This window comes from Sitodiplosis mosellana, unplaced genomic scaffold (genome assembly GCF_009176505.1).
Source record: "Sitodiplosis mosellana isolate CC-2019 unplaced genomic scaffold, AAFC_SMos_1.0 Smas_scaffold_22, whole genome shotgun sequence".
NCBI classification, from domain to species: domain Eukaryota; kingdom Metazoa; phylum Arthropoda; class Insecta; order Diptera; family Cecidomyiidae; genus Sitodiplosis; species Sitodiplosis mosellana.
This window is the reverse complement of record NW_022595264.1, coordinates 523,592-538,949: the sequence shown is the minus strand read 5'-3', so window position 1 is coordinate 538,949 and position 15,358 is coordinate 523,592. Positions and strand designations below refer to the sequence as shown.

Sequence of the window (15,358 nt, the reverse complement as noted above, 5' to 3'; positions counted from 1 at the left end):
GAGAGAGAGAGAGAGAGAGAGAGAGAGAGAGAGAGAGAGAGAGAAGGAGCAAACGTAGCGGGAAACAGTGTTCACGAGAAACAAACGAAATGAGACGATGGAAATGAAATGTTTTGTTGTGGCAAAGCCTCTTAACATAAATTCGGGGATATGGCAACTAAGTTTAAAAGGCCCCTTTTTTCTCTTCAGTGTTGTGCATGTTTGTAAAATACATTGTCAATCAATGGAGCCAGCAGCGTAGCAACCGATCCATTGAATCTACCGATAAGAAGAAATAATAAGAATAACTTTTAAGTTGTGAGACTTTCAAAATAAAAAAATATCGGAAAAACGGAAAACATAGCAGTTGAGCAACGCCCAGAGCTAAAATTGAGAGCATCGAACAAAAACGATCGTTTCGTGCTAAAGATTTAAAATTTTAAATGAATTTCCAGTTTTTGGTATTCGAGTGTGTTTGTCTGTCTGTGTGTGTGTGTTTGTCGATTTCGCTGATATATTTACAACGGCTTTATCAGAACACGTGCATGAGGTTGGGCATACATATTCTCAATTTAAAGAGCCGAAAATTCGAAATTGCTTGGCTTGTTTCAACGTTGCCGAAAACCCTAAGATGTCACTTGCTGTTGTTGTTGTTTGCACTGTTGCTGTGCCTGCAATTTTTGTTTTTAAGGCACACACGAAGCAGCAGAGTAAAAAATGCAATCGTTCAATAAATTCCAAGATGAGAATCGCCGACAACGAAAACTGTTGCAATAACACAGTCGAAAATGTATCGGTGGGGCTGAAAGCGAATATATGTTATTAAACAAAACATACGATTCGAGCCATTTAAAAACAATGAGAAAGGAACAACAACAAGATCAGAAAAGAAATGCGCGCGAAATGAGGTACGCTTTGTGTATGTGCATCATATATAGTGAACGAATGAAATTTGTAAACAAGATGCGTGCCATTGTGAGATCAGGAGAAAGAGATACTAACGAAAAAGGTAAAAACAACGATGACGACAATAACACACGAGCAGTTAAAAATAACGCGCGCGCGCACACACGGGAGAAAAGAAAAAAATCACAAGAAAATAAAAAGCAGATTCGTTGCACATGCATTTCAGGCGTCATTTAAAAGTGTACTCGTTTTTTTTCGCTCGTTTCGGTTAATCGGCTGTAATTTTATGATTTGTTGATGTTTTCGTGGAAGAAATACGAAGCGAGAAACATGAAACGATTGATGCTGTAGTAAAGTTCTGACAGCGTTTAAAAACCTTAAAATGAAATCTGAACGCGTCGAATGTATTATGCATGGCGCGTTTCGCCACTATTTTACACATTCGTTGCGTTCTGGGCGTTGGATTCCATTTTATTGATGCATGGGGAATTTGTAAATGTCACAAACGTTGATTTGACAAGTTAAGCAGAGAGCAAGAGCAAGAGCGAGAGAGAGAGAGAGAGAGAGAGAGAGAGAGAGAGAGAGAGTTTGACCGAGCGGGAACCGACAAGAATCCGACTTAAAAGCGAAATAACCCATCAGATTAATTTATACTGGCTGTGGCCAGAATTGGAATACGCTCGTTTCTCATACCTTGAAAAAAGATTAAAATGAGAACAGAAGGAGCGTACGAAATGAGAAAAATACACATCGACAAAAAATGAAACCGGACCGAATCGAGAGAGTCGATGGCCATAATAATCAGTACAGTCAGATGAAATACTCGTCAATAAAATGCTGTTACTGCTCTTCGTATCGCTTTTTATTTTCGTTTCATTATTACCTTTTTCCTCTTCGAAGTTAGTTTCGGTTGTGGCAATCGCCAGTTAAATAACAAACGCATAAAACATTTCTTTGTCTCTTTCTGGAAGTAAGGTGAAAAGGGAATGCAGAGAGGAAAAAACACAACAACAAGAAGAGTTTCATGTGACGGCGCGCGTATCACTTACATTTTAGATGCGTTACATTCACATACGCACAACTTTTTGGCCGTTACCGCCACACACCACACAGTGACAGAGAGATGGAAGCGAAGCAGACGTAAACAAAGCACGTACATGTGTTGGTGTTTGCATCAAGTGATAACTGAAATGGTATACGCACACACATACGCATTGGGTGAACGAAAGAAGAAATAAACAAGACAAGAAGAAGAAAAATAATAAGTTTTACCAGTTTCCCCTTCTTGCCTTTGCACACGGACGGCCCAAAATGAAAGAGAGAACATTTGATGCAACTAAACTAATAAGATTTAATAAATAAAAGTTGTGCTGAATGCAAGCCAACATATGAGTTTCCACGTTTTCCAAATTTTTTTCTCTTTACTTTTCTCGCTCATTTTTTGACGGAAAAAAAATGGTTTCATTAAAAACTCAAAAGAAAATAAAATGAAGAAGGGAACAAAAACAACAACGCATGCTGAAAAGAACATGCATTTACGTTGAAGATACTCGAAGTGCACCGAACACTGATGGCAAGCAACGAAAACAAAGAGTAGAAAAAAAAAGAAGTACAGTCATAACAAAAGACATTCTTACGAGTGTGTTTGAGTGAATTTTTTTGTTCGAAACGTGTGCTGCTGTTGCTGCTACACACACACTGCACATGCATTCCCTCAACAGCCGAAAACGTTGAAAACTCAAGAGTTTGTTGAGTGAACGAGCAAACGCGCGCGCGATATATCCAAGTCACACACACACAGTATGTATGCCATGTGTTCATCATCGAAAGAGAAACGTGGTTTGCGTTTAAGCTTGGATTTTGTTCTCTTGCGCTCAAGCATGAGAACGGCATTTTAGTCGAAAAATCGAAACCGTCACCAATTCTTGCGGTGTTTTCATATATTGAATACCGCCAGAAAAAAAAGCAACACCATTTCTTATTGGAATTTATCGATAAGCTTGAATCATACTGATCAGCACAACCGTTTTTATTATTTTTTTTCTTTGCTCCTCTTTGTTTTCCTCTCAGTCACTGGCGTGCGCGTCCTAAACAACAACAAAAATCACACACATTTAACCGAATTCATGGAAAATTTCATTTTTATTGCAACCTAATCCATTGAACAGAGCAAATGTATAGCTGATTGGTTTTGCTAACGCCAGAACGTCACGTATTTTGATTCTGAATCATAATTTTATTGCTTATTTGTTCGGTGCTATTTTTGGTCGGTGGCTGCCGGTTTTTTTTTTGCATTCATACTGTTTTTTTTTTACTTCGATTAGCTTTGTTTTTTTGCGCGTTGCCGAAATATGAACGACTGTAAATAAAACAGAGAGAGAGAGAGAGAGACGCAAAAATACGTTACTGGTTGAACGTAAATCGCAAATCTTGCATTTAAACGGGCGTACCCACGAGTAATGGAGAATAATTTACGATGTGCAAATGTGGTGACAACCAAAATTGCAATCTCTGCTTTGTACGCGTCATGAAAGCGTTTTTGAAATAAAGACATACGAAATCCAAACGGAAACTTGCCGATAAATTTTTCTTTTTTCTTTTCGCATAAGCATGCATGGGCACGAAAGAGTGAGAGAGCGGGACCGAGAGAGTGAGAACGAGAACTGATTAAATCGGAGCTGTGGTTGGCACTTAAAATTATCGTAAGTAACGAGTTCCGACTAAAAGAAGATTGCAAAAAGCATTAAGTGCATAGCGTAACAAGTGAATTTACTTTTGTAACTATAACTAATGGTGCCTTTTCGTTTCGACGTCGTCGTCGTTACTGTTGCTGTGTCTGTTGCTAGCTGGTGCCGTATTTAGTTTTTATTTCATTTTTTTTCTGCTCTCCTCTCAGTTTCTCCTCGGTTTGTTCTGTGTATGAGCATTTCCAAATGTGGAAAACTGAAAAAAATGTTGCAGTGTCGTGCCGCGACTGCCTTGCCTTCCAACATCCATCGCGCGCGCACACACAACGGCCAGCTGCTTCAACTAATGTTCAATTACTCGCAAATTGATTTGTAGTTCGCATAATGGCAGTGCATTTTTCTCATTCTGCACAATATTTTGGTGCACACACTGTGTGCCCAAACCAGAGAGACAGACAGACAGATAGAGGCAGATAGAACGCATGCAGCAAATAAAATATAATTATAATTCTATGGCTACCGCTAATGCAGTCGCAAAATTAAATCAATAACAAAAATGTGTGTAATGAAAATAGAATTTAAAGTTACGTTTCATTTTATATTACTATCATCATTATCATCATCATCGATGCAATGCGTAATTTTAAATGTGCGCGCGGTAAAAAAGAAGCCGGTTTCTTTATTATACATTAGCATTAAACTCTTTTTTTTCGTTCAGTTTCAGTATCCAGTATAGAATATTTGTGAGTTGATTGCTGTGGCCGTTGATCGAATATGCGAGTTCTCATCGTGAAATCGAAAATCGATAATGCATTCCATACATAAATATTAATATAACGAACCTTTGGACCATTTTGCATGCTCAGACCCGATCGTTAAGTAAACACATTTTGAGCTTTGCGATATTTTATTATTATTATTTGTTGTTTCGCTTTCTTTAATTTTGCGTTGCGCGCGATCAAGCTAAAATGAAACACTTAGCTTCGTTTGAAGTTGAACGAAAAAAAATAGTGAAGAGAGAGAGAGAGAGAACGAAAAAAACAGCAACCTCATCACAAAAAGCAATGTTATTTAATATTTGCATTAAAGTGCACATAAATTCTCATGCTGAGAGTGCATTCCATTCAGCGGAATGCAACGTCGATGGTTTCGTTCGGTACAGTACAAAGGTAGGAAAATTGCTGAACGCCGCATATTTTTTTCTCTCTTCTGCTGCTTCTTCTTCTTCTTCATAATGCCTTCTATCTCTGTCTTCAAATTGCTCTATCGATATATTACCCAAGTAATGGACAATAATTTCTCTCTATGCCTTTGTTTAGCTTGCTTTTTCTTAGAAAACACATTTTGGCTTGGGCATTTTTCTTCTTTTTGATTTGTGCAACGGATAAATGAACCCATTCAAGTGAACACACATGAGTGTGTTTTTTTTTCTTCTTCTTTGTCGTCGTCTTTTGCTCTGGCTCGTTAGCAGTGCTCTCTCGTTTGTCGAGCCAAAACGATGATCACATGTTTGAAATATTACGTACTGAAATGACACAATTGGCTATTGCAAGTGAATTGACCCGTTCACATTATTTGCTCATACACACAGTGTCTCTCTCGTACACAATTACACATACACACGCACACACACACACACACACACCGAACAGTACAAGTCCCATATGTTCGCGGAATTTATTCGCCAATATATTACCGCACGAGTAGTTTGGTTTTTTCTCCTTCTTATTTTCATTCCTAGTTTTTTCGTTGTTCGTCGTGTCTTTCTCTCCCTCCCTCCCGTAGTATTTCTTTCTTATTTTTTGTGTCGTTTGTCGTGTCTTTCTCTCGCACACGTTCAAAGCAATTTCAACGTCGATTCATTTCGATTTTTAATAGAAAAATGCACTCGATTCACTTGAACCGCAGTCTCGCGCTGCATTCCCAAAGGCAGGAGCAAGAGAGCGGCCCGCACGGCAAGGAGAATGAAAGAAAAGGCTTGTTGTTTATTATTAGATAAATGAGATGTTTTGAATTGGAAGGCCGTTCATTCACATCGAGCATGATTAAAATCTCTCATCGAACTGCGACACACAACGACACAAACGCGACGGCAACGGCAACGGCAACGGGCTACTGAGTGCAATGCACAGTCATACACAAATAGTATACTATTTATTTAGATAGAGTTCAATAGATTCGCTTGATTCGCATTCATTGTGTGCAATGGTGCATTTCGCATTTCGTATATTTATATTTGGTATTTGGTTTATGCTGTTTGAACAATTTAATTTTACATAATTCTTGGCTCGAGCTCAGACAGTTCGACAGATTGTTGTTGCTGCTGTTTTTTCTTTCTCGTCTATTTTATATACGCGCGGACACATTTTACACACAATTGGATGCGTTTTCCTTTATAAATTCACATGTTTCACCCAGAACCAGAGAAAAAAAACAATAACCATTACAACACTTATGTTTTATAATGAGATTTGAATCATTAAAATTAATAGATTACATTGTAGTTGTTGTTATAGGACGTTTTAAAATCAACAAAAGCTGCAATAAACATGATTATACGAGCTCTTATCGCAATTAATTTGCATTTGTTGTAAAATAGATGACGAAGAAAAACAACACACGCAGAGCGAGACAACGACGACGACAACAGCAGCAGCAGCGGTAACGACGACAAAAACCTTAATAATAAGAATTGTTATTCACTTGATTTGCAAAGAAAATTCAATTGAGAGATATTTTCAAGGGAAGCATTAAACTGCCATAATCATATTGCTACTTGCATAAATTCGAATTAAACAAGAGCAAACATTGTGTGTAGAAGAGACCTTTATGTAATTTTCAAGTTTGAGAGAAAAAAAATTAATAACAAATTGACAATCTGAATGACTGATTTTTTTCTTTCTGCTTTGACTAAGGCATTTTGTGAAAAGAGCCGTTTCATATCAAATTGCAATGTGGCTAAAAATAGAATATTTCTTGCCTTGACTGCAACCAAAGAAGAGAGAAGCACATGCACGGCGGAACGTTTAAGCGAGCGTATTGTGTGTGTATGTGTTTTTGTTGTAAACATTGCGCAATCGGAACTCAATGCACACATCTTACACGTTCATCAAGAAAGTAACAAACGTGTTGCATTCAAAGACTGAAAAATCCTCTGTTGTGCGCTTCATTTGGTGAGTTTTTTGGTTTGAAAATGGCTGTGCCGTGTGTGAACAAGCACGTCGTTGCATGGCATGTTATGTGTGGTGCGCGAACAATAGGCGAACAAAAGCCAAAATGAAAAAAGAGGGAAACGACAAAGGAAAAGAGTGAAAGAGAGAGAGAATCAAAAACAACGACAAAATAGCTCAACACACAGCTGCTGCTCTGGTTGCAGTTGTGTTATTTCATTGTGTTGTTTCTGCGCGTTGCTCATGTGAAGCCTTCGAAGGCTGCATCGTACAACCGAAAAAACCACGTGGTTTTTTTCTTCTTCTTCGTTTCGTTGCTTTGCGCTTAAAACGAAGCCAAATATAAATCCATATGTTCGTGATGCTCCAATTAATACCTCGTATTTAAAAAGATTTGTTTGTTTTTATCTCTGTCAAGTAAAGACGCATTAGTGGGATGAACATTTTAGATGGAGTCTGTATGTAGCGCACATTAGAGAGTGTCTGACATCGCGAATTCTGTAGCTCGTCATCGTCATCATCATTATCAACATTCTAAATTCAGATTCTATTCGCTGGTGGTGAACCACGTGCTTCAAGCGCATAATATTCAGCAATTCAATATGCTTACACACATACACAGCGTATTAATTTGTGGCAGCTCGCGTAAGTCTGATTTTGATGCAAAACACCAGCTAACAAGTGACGTGATCTAATAGCTGTGCCAAAGTGAATGGCAAACAACTCATTGGAATTTTCTCCGGTGCAATTTCAAATAATTTGCTTTCGTATATAGTTTTTCGTCGACTTATTTGGTCATAAAATTGTGGTATTTGCATAAAAGTTACGCTCGGTGTCAAGCACCTACTAATTATACATTTTGTTGTCACACCATAAAACGACGTGTGTATATGTGCTTGCGAATGCCAAAGCGCACCAGCCGGCCGCACATTCCACGCATACAATATTTTAACAACTGGATTCTATTGGCTGGAAAGAATGTTTTGAACAACAACAACGGCATATTGTTCCATTCTCTCTCTCTATCTCTCTCGATCACTGTCTATATCTCATGTGCATTACCATTTTAGTATGCAATAAAAAGCGTGTTTTCACAAAAGAGTTGATGGCTTTTGCACCGGGACACATTCCTGAACGGTTTCAAATGCCACACGTCTATATCGTCTTCGCTCTGTGGCGAGGCTGACAGAGTATCATTATGTGAGATAATGCTCTTTCCCCGAAAACGTATCGATAGCGAACGATAGAGAGAGAGAGAGAGAGAGAGAGAGAGAGAGAGAGAGAGAAAGAAAAGAAATGTGTGTTTTGTTTTGACGCTTCAACGAACATCGTGTGTGCATGTGTTTGGATCAAAAAGATTGGCTTTCGAATGGGTTTCATTGTTGCCGCTAGTGTTTAGCAGCTTTTGAACTTATGCTAATTGGATACTAAACGGTAAACAAAGAGCATCAGTAAAAACCAAATACCAAAAGTGTTTACGAAGTATGCTCATTTTATGTGCGGTGTGTGTGTGTGTACCTGTGTGATCGATGCCATTTTCAAGTTCCGTCAACACAAAGGGAATTTGACGACCGCATTGCAAAAACTTATGAATGATGCTGGACGTGCACATCAAACAAGATGCAAAACAACAACGAAATACGATGATGTTTCGACATGGCTTTTGAAATACTTTTTGAAAATTCACTTTGATCTACCGCTCGAAAGCAATGAGTTAAAGAAACGATTGATTCTCAACCAACCAACTGACCGACCGACCAAACAAAACAAAATAAATATGTATGAAGATAAATGAACGGAAGATTTCATATGATAACAATAACAGCAACGATGAGAAAGACACGCAAATAAAAGTGCTGTGCTGTCAAAAACTACTGCGCATTTTATTTGGCCACAAATTTTTGGTGACATTCTAAAACCTAGGCAGAAAAAAAACTTGAATATCATACAATAAATTTGTGTGTGTCATGCAGGCAAGTGGATGCGCGAGCGCCCGTACACACATAGAGAGATATTGATAGAGCAATAGGTGTCGGAAATGGCATGTTGGTGGCCAAAACGTCGTATATGTATGTGCAAACAAATAATTTAACGACAAAAACAAACGTCGTTATGGGCAAACGCATACAGCGTTAATAAAATCTAACAGATTGTTCACATGAAAATGGTGGCATTCGAGAGTGGCCGTTGTTGTTGCCGCCGCCGATATAGTAAATCGCAAATTAATATGACACAAATAACGAAATGCTTATGCTTTCGGGTCGGTGCACGCTTATGTGTGCTTTTATCCGTACATTACAATCCAAATATTTTCCACCATTGTAATTAAATACGGTTCATTTTCCGTTTAAGTTCAACCATTCGCGCTTGGTCGCACGACAAACGGTATGCTGTTGCCCTGCCAGCGCGCGAATAAGTTCGATGAGCATAGGCAATAGGCATACACATGAGTTCTACTGGGCTGCATATATATTTTACACACTATGGGTACGCGCGCTCTTTCTCTTTCTATCGGCCGCTTTTTTCATCTCGATGCGCGCTGTTCTCGTTATCGCTCATTCACTCACTTTGCACTTTGTTAACATTCGATCGAGCGAAATTCGATTCACACATGCAAACACACAGTGAAATAAATATTTGATACTGATTATATATTGCTTAAATGTTAGGCGCGCAAAGCCGTAAAATGTCGGTGTAGTACTCGCTATGTGTGTATATGTGTCTGTATGTGCACTATGTGTCTTAACTGTTGCGCGTCGATCGATTGATGCTGTGTGTGCGGCCTTTGCAATAGCAATAGGTAAACCTTGTAAACAATTTATTGCGCCGTTAGCTATTTGAATTACATAATGAGTCAAGTGAGGCGATTTCTTATTCATGCGATTTCAAGTGGATTGACTTGAGTTTTTTTTTTTGCTCGCCTGTTCGTTGCTTCTTTCTTCTTCGTTCTTTTCTCATGCAATTCTAATGAGAGACCCGTTTGAACAAAGCACAAAACACATTCGTGCTGCTGCCGATTTATTTTGCATTCCTTAAATCCATTCATTATCAACATAGTTATTTTGAAAATAGCCCGTTTTAGTTTTCCTAGGATGCTAATATTTACAATACAACAAAACAAAAAAAGAGCTGCGTCATTCCACTCTGATAATAATACATTGAAAGATGCGAAATACATTTTGATAATAACACTTTGTCAACGGTTGATTATCATTCGTTTGCCTTCTATGTACACAATCAATTACTGTCTGAATCTTTCGCTCTCTCCCTCTATCGTTCTTTATTTGCGCGCAAACACAATACAACCGACTTCTTGGTTGCTCCCCACCTCTTGCGGCGCACACCCGATCCATTCACACAATTCGGGGATTTTTTATCTGCGCAGTTTGAATGTTGTTTTTCAACAAATTTCATCTAGGTGTATTTTTAGAATGCTCACCAGAATCATTATCATTATTATTCAAACAATCAGAAACTTGTACATCACGTTTTTGTGATCGTTGCTGCTGCTGCTGTTACAGCGCCAATATTTGTTTACATTTTGCGTTGCATTCTCGAAATTGGTTTTCGTGTGACGTCGCGTATTGTATTGTGTTGAATGCCATTGCTCATTTTTCAGCGGTGCGCGATTCTCCAGAGGCAAAATGTCGTTGAATGAATAGAAGAATAAAAAATGATTCACTCGAACATTCAGTAAATAGCACTGCTGCCGTCAGTAGAAGCGAGATAGAGAGAGAGAGTGAGAGGGTGATGTAAAAGTTTGCGGAAGAATGACGGATGTGTGAATGAATTCAAGTCTTCAGAATCCAATCCAATCAATCGACTCTTCGAAAAGGAATGTGATGATCAGAGTACAACGTCCGCCCCCCTGCTGCAATCAAACAATGGCGCACCGTTAATAGAATGGCCGAAATGATGCGAATTGATAAAAATAGCCCATTATTTGCGATCGCAATTAAATCAGAGATAATGCCATAGAAATAGAAACAAAAAAACGAACACGTTGTTGAATTTTATATTGAATTTGCTAGTACTAATTGATTTTATTGCGCCGCTTTCATTTTATCTCTGAATCGAAATAACATTTTAATCTATCAAACAATGAACGCAGCACAAAAACAAATGTCCGTCGAATCCAGCACGAACAGGTCGAGCACACAGAGAAAATGAACATCATGTTGTATGGCATACAGCAAACAACAACACGATTACTACACCAACCGACATTCTGTAATAATAATAATACATTTTTCTCATATATTTTTTTTTTATTCTGAAAGCTGCTGCTTTTCTGTTCGTTGAATAAATCAAAAAACATCTGATTGTGTTTATTACACAGAGCGCGCGCGGCTCTAGAACATTTACTATACCACGGATCAGGATTGTATCGTGTGTACAGTCTCGCACATTGACGGCGGCGGTGGCGGCAACAGCAACAGCAGCAGCAGCGACGACGGCAGTGTGTTCTGTGTGTGGCAGTGCTCTCGTTCGAGTTTTTGTTGTGAATGAGTGAATGAATGAAGGCGTTTAAATTTATTATTATTATTGTTATACTATTTTATACTATTATTTTGTAGAGGAATTGAGTGAGCATTTGCTGTGGCAATGAGCAACGAGTCAGTGCACGTTCGCTCGTTCGCGATGTATGGTTTTTGTGTGTTGAATTTGTCCGTTCGTTGCATTCGTACCGTATGCTCTTTATTCTTTTATTTAGATATTAGATGTGTGATTCTTTCCGTCTCTTTCTTGGCTTGATTTCGATGTGTCGGTATGTTTCACGCGCTAAAAATTGCAGCTGGTTGGGCTTTTCGGCTCGCCTCTCTCGGCTAATGTTCGTAATAACGCATTATTTTTATGGTGTTGTATGTGTCTTTTGCCTCCATCATTTGGACGGTGGTGGTGACGTCGCGCGCAGTGACCATCCAATGACTACCTCAATAATATTTTAATTATTACCAAATGGGCTAGATTATGCATTACGACTATTCAACTTGATTCGATCGGAGTGCCGTTTTGTGTCGACAGCTAACGCTATTCGATGACTATTTTCGATTTGAAATTACAGCGCTTCAGCTGGTCGGCTCATACGCTTGCTATGCCCATATAAGCAACGATGTATCGTTATATCGTGAAATGAAACCACACTGCGCTGACGGATGGCTTGATGTGAAGCAGCAACAAGAACAGCGACACACAAAAACAACAACGAAAAAACAGTCAAGCTCTCTATTAATTAATTCAGAAAATATTTATGGCATTAGTCATATTCGCGCCGTTTCTATGCTTGAATTGGGCACACACATGTCATTTATTTGGCATTTTTCATTTGAGCGCGTTCAATGCATCACTGCACCGAGTGAGCGAGCGCGCGAGTGCGCACAGTGTGTGAGTGCACAGATGACAACTTTTCAATGATTAAAGCTCGGCAGCCAATCAATGATGCATAAGTGAGGCTTTACTAAAGGCTCGCAAAATGTCTCGCAGTTAATTGAAAATGCGGGTACACACATACACCACTGTTTGGAACAGATACAAGCCAAGCTCTAGCTCTCAATGCAAAATTATAATTGCAAAAAGAAAGTTGATGTCATTGAACATTTATGCATGATGACGACGACGACGACGACGACGATGACACTCTTCCAACAACAGCAACATACATTGTATACACTATACAGAGATACAAACACATGAGAATCAATTGAAATTTGGAACGGATGCACGAATGATGGTTTATTTTTAACATTCAACTCATTTAGACTACATTTTTGTTTTGGTTACCGTTGTTTGTTGTTGCTCTTGCTGCTGTCGTGGTTGCTCTTCTTTTTATTTGCCACATCTATTTATACACTTTCGAAATTGTTTGCTTTATGATTGCAAAGCAAAAATCACTTATAGTATATAACAAGAATGAGAAGCCTCAAACGGAACATGCTTGAATTGCCAATTGAACACACACACACACACACACACGTTCCGTATTCTTCCCCAATTGATCAATGTGTCACCTATAAGATTTTTAGAATTAACGACTCATCGTGATCGTACACATTGTTGCTGTTGGCATTTACACGGCGCGCATGCTTTTATTTTCATTGTATATTCCATTGCTTACACATTTCACGACATTGTTTACGTATTTCATTTAATTTTGCAGCATGAGTAATGTGATCGAGAACTGTCGGCTGAAGTGTATGACAATGATGGCGAAAATGATGCCAAATTGTGATGTGTGCGTGCGTGTGTATCTATGTTTTGTATGATTAGAAAATTGCGGGAAAGCAAAAAGTGTCACGAAACATGCGGATTCTCACGCAATATCAGAAGCTTGTTTTTGCTTTTATCCAATGATCTACCATCACTGCCGAAGCGAGAGCTGACATCAAAAAAATAAATCTTATACGATTTGATAACAAGCTAACAAAGAATGTGAGAAGTGACACGTATAATTTTCTCATAAAACGGAACAGCTTTTAATCAACGATGGTAAAAAAAAAAGAAAATGTATCTCATTTCGGTGTTGTGAGTTATTTTTCCTGCAGAAAATATGCCTCATGTCCATAAATATGTTGCATGGCTTTGTCACCGATATGTATGTGAATACCGTTTTAATGTTACCATCGACTGACTGTTCCGAGCTGTTCTCAATGCGTGCGTGTATGTGTGTGAGAGAGTGAGAGAGTGTGTTTTGGCTTCATTTGAGAAATTATTGCTGACATGTTTGACGTTTGTGTGAATACAAATGTGGATATTGATTTTGTCAATGGATGTGTGATAAAATCGTTTTGTAAAATCAAGCCCAGCAAGCATAAATAACAAGGCAATTTGCGTGAGAACCACATGCGACAGCCACAGTGTTGCTACTACTGCTGTTGCTGTTGCTGCTACTGCTACTGCCGCCACAACTCATCGAATCAGCCACTAGAAAAACTGTTGTATGAATAATAACAAGTTGTCGCCTTAGGCTGGCTAAAGTTGTGCACAATTACGGTTTAGAATTAAACTGAGTAATAAAAAAGCAAACGTCGTCGCGGCGAAATGGAATAACAAATGAATGCGTCATCCGAATACGAATGGTTTGATGTGGAAGAAACAACCGCAATGTTTTTTTTTCTCTCGCCATACATCGCTCCAGATGAGTCAGTTCGGTACAATCAGCTATTCCGAATGAAGTAGCAGTGCAAGAGAGAGAGAGAAACGAGCGCTGCCACTTCGGAAATGAGTGGGCAAAATTCCGCTGTAAAAACTAAATGATCGCTTGCAATATATGCAAAACGCATAGCTAAATCGTCATTCATCAGATGATTTGAATAGCAGTGGCACTTTGTACACATAACACATGATGTGATGACATAAGCCAATCGCTTCGTATCACTTATCTTAGTCGGAAAGCGTGCAAGGCTATGGTCGTCGTCGTCGTCGTCGTCGAAACAACTAGAAACAGATATATAAATATCTTTTTTTTCTCTCTCTTCTTCTCTTCGCCTCAAACTGGAAAACAAGTGGTCACAATTCCGATTCACAGGCAATAAAATTTCGTGGAATTTCAGCCGGATAGAACTCATTCGGCTTTTATCGACATTCCAGCACAGCACGAGAAAAAATGCTATGAATGAATGAATTGAAATGAATGAAGTTTTTAATATTCTCTTCATACACACACACACACACACAAACACAATTGCATCGCACACAATACCAAACCGGTAGCTTACACATCACCATATGGTATGGTGTTAAATGACACCGAGCAAAGCGAGAGAAAGACAGCGATACGGAGAATGAAAAGTCAACAAGCTTATGTAGACTTAATGGCAAACGCAAAACCAACCACTTTTATTTAAATTTTGCCATTGTCGTTGAAAATCTCGGTACGATCATCGCAGTGATATTGTTTACTTATTGAGGGCAAATTTTTTTCTGCTCAAGTGACAATAAACGTTTGCCCACAAGCCAAAATTAGAAACATCATTCAGAGGAAACCGATTCATATTTTCGTTTGAGGGGGAAAAATCATCGAAAAATCAAAATAAACCACTCAAAACCAGCTGAAACGAAGATTCATCATTGCGAATCATTAATTTGTGTCACTTGGCATTCGTACAAGGCAATCACATTTCGCTATCAGCGAGTTGACGATAATTTTTCTGCGAAAAAGCACTAACGGCAATGTGATGTGACGATGGTCGTTTTGAACGAAAATGATTCATCGCGCTCATTTACGAGTTATCAGTTAAAATTATGTGCATGACGTGGTTTGGATGTGGCGACGACGACGGCGAAAAAAATCACCAAAAATAACAATTCTCAATTACTCGATAAATCAAACAGTGGCGACAGTGAGTCATTCGGAGAATGAACTGTTGTCAAAAAAAGAGATGTGTAACAACACCACAGAAGTGGCTCATGTGTTTGTTCAACGGCAATTATTACTTGAGTCTCTCTCTTTTGATTCATGAAAAATATGATTCCATTCATAAAATTTGAACCTTGGAATTAGTCATCGTCGATAAACACAATGACTTTAAAGTAGTCGCACATATTGTTTGGCATTTTCAAACATGTTTGAACATAAACTTCAAAAGTCGGTGTTTATGTTTCCATATAGTTGAAGTG

The 15,358-nt window shown here is 38.6% G+C and overlaps 1 protein-coding gene and 1 long non-coding RNA gene across 3 annotated transcripts in view; one reads left to right on the top strand and one right to left on the bottom strand.

The window, feature by feature from the left end:
• The window catches only part of LOC129568808 (uncharacterized), a 22,199-nt gene extending 15,816 nt beyond the window's left edge, over positions 1-6,383 (top strand). Inside the window, exons 2-3 of the long non-coding RNA XR_008687987.1 lie at positions 3,495-3,587; positions 6,172-6,383. This is a non-coding gene — a long non-coding RNA (uncharacterized LOC129568808). The remainder of the gene's footprint in view (positions 1-3,494; positions 3,588-6,171) is intronic.
• Positions 1-15,358, bottom strand: part of LOC129568807 (uncharacterized) — a 148,201-nt gene that overhangs the window by 30,408 nt on the left and 102,435 nt on the right. The window lies entirely within an intron of this gene.